A 2,500-nucleotide genomic window follows, 5' to 3' on the forward strand; every position below is an offset into this window, starting at 1 on the left:
GGGATACGGTCATGCGCTCGGTGCGAGTGCATGTCCTAGATGGTAAGTACCCGTGTCCGATGTTTCTGTGCAACATGCTGGTGTTGCAATACGTCTAGTTGCAAGGCGTAATTGCGTTGTCAGTCAGTTGCCACGTCGGCATTTTGTCAAGGGGGAAATACACTGGACGTTTTCATGAGGTGTTTTGTCTAACGTTAGGATATTTTGATCTGGAAGAAGAATGAGTTGCAAACGATATATATATATATATATATATATATATATATATATATATATATATATATATATATATATATATGTGTGTGTGTGTGTGTGTGTGTGTGTGTGTGTGTGTGTGTGTATATATATGTGTGTGTATGTATATATATATATATATATATATATATATATATATATATATATATATATATATATATATATATATATATATACGTATATATATATATATATATATATATATATATATATATATATATATATATATATATATATATTCTTTTGTGCTTCATATTCACTACATCATCTCTATCAAAACTTTCCAACTTAGATACCGTTTTGTAAATTTATCTAAAGCCAATTTTAGCTAGTTTCATTTATAAGCAATCTCCCCTCAAAATAAAACCCACTTAAAAATTTAAGTTTCCATAAGATTAATCAATGCATGCAAATAATGACAAAATTGACTTCTGTGAAATATCTTATCTAAATGCATAAAGTATTACCAGTGACCAAAAAATACTGGATGATGTAGATCCTAAGCTCTAAAAAATTCCAGACTTAACGTTTGTTTTTACTGGCAATAAAAAACAGGACCATTACAGCACTTGAACTGGAATAGCACAACAAAATTCAGAAATGGATTTGAGAGAGAGAGAGAGAGAGAGAGAGAGAGAGAGAGAGAGAGAGAGAGAGAGAGAGAGAGAGAGAGAGAGATTGTGTTTGTCTAAGCTTTATTTTTTTCCAAGAACATTATTTTATTTGCATGATATGTCTTTGTTTTGCTCCCATAGTCATCCTTTGTTTTTGTTTCTTTGTCGATGGTCTCACCTGAGTCATGTGACTGACTATTTGTTATGTTTCAAATGGTCCATATAGAGCTAGTATCCATTGACAATAGTTTATTATGACTCCGATCAAAAAAAAAAAATAGTTCAGTGGTAATCCTATCGGGAGCAGCACCCGGACACGATCGATATCCAAGTCTTTTGACGTGAGGCTGAAGTATTCTGTCAGGATACAGAGGCTTAATTGGAGTTCCTCTTAATTTACGGCTGTTCACCCAAACATTTCCGGTTAGGGAGTGATATTAGATGTCCAATATTAATCACACTTTTCAACGTGTTCTTTCATTTCACCTTTTTTTTTTCGTGGAAATATCAGTTTTACATATGACCAGCCAGTATCTGATGCTCTCAATCTAATTCAAATATCCCATGTCAGTTAGACTTTTCAACTATCTCATTCATTTCACATTTTATTCGTGGAAATAGGAAGTTTATACGTGACCAGCTAGTACCTGAAGCTCCCAGCTGTTAATCTACTAGACTTCAGTTTCCGTTTCGTTTATACCATATTGCTACTCAGCCGATTAATTTTTAGTTAGTACTGTAAATTCGAGTTTTCTCCCAGTTGCATCTCAGTGCTGAATGGCATCTTAGGTCCCTGCGATGGGGCTTATAGCCCAGATTCATAATTCCTATCTCGGCTGCTAACACCAGAGAGAGGATGTGGTTTTCTTGTAGAATTTCTGATTCATGCATGTTGGTCCGCCTGAGTACTCTAGTCTCCCTTCTGTAAAAACTTGCATAGTGTATATAATTACCAAACATACTTATTATTTGCGAAATCTCTTATCCATCCTCAATTGCATTGATCTTACGAAAAACTCTTATCCATCCTCAATTGCATTGATCTTACATATATGCCCTATCCTAGTCACCAATTTCACCTTTGTTTCAGTATTGAGGTAAAAAATTACATGTAAGAGCATTTGCTTTACCAGTATAAAGCTACTTCCGCAGGGTTCAATTCTGTAACGCTTCGATATATTTTGTTTAATTCTTCCACCATTTACAGTAACTTTCATTTCAATGTATTCTTTGAGTACCGTATTTCTTGCTACTAGTTTCTGCCTCTTTTTACTCGTATATCCATTTTAATTAGTGGCATCTTTTCAAAAGTAAATTGCTTAATGCTAACGTCAGTGATAAAGGCTGCCATAGAGATTCCTCTCTTTTCAAAAATTGAAATTGACAAGAATAGATCGAACAGTTTCTATAGCCAGTCAATGTCTCTGTGTTTGAAACTTACTTATTTTGTTTCCCTGTAATCTTTTCTGATACAAGAAAGGTCTATTGAATCTTCTAGTCGAAACCCTACCACGTTATGTTCAATTTTCCTATTTCCTCTTTAGGTTTTACTTTTTTCTTTTTCCAACAAAATTTATAAAGACGTTTGATTGAAATCTCCTGTGAGCTCTCTTTGATAAAACTCTTTTTGA

General features: G+C 33.7%; 1 pseudogene; it reads left to right on the plus strand.

Annotated features, from left to right (window-relative positions):
* The window catches only part of LOC137647046 (zwei Ig domain protein zig-8-like), a 622,779-nt pseudogene that overhangs the window by 616,827 nt on the left and 3,452 nt on the right, over positions 1–2,500 (plus strand).

The sequence above is a fragment of the Palaemon carinicauda genome, chromosome 9 (assembly GCF_036898095.1).
Source record: "Palaemon carinicauda isolate YSFRI2023 chromosome 9, ASM3689809v2, whole genome shotgun sequence".
NCBI classification, from domain to species: Eukaryota; Metazoa; Arthropoda; class Malacostraca; order Decapoda; family Palaemonidae; genus Palaemon; species Palaemon carinicauda.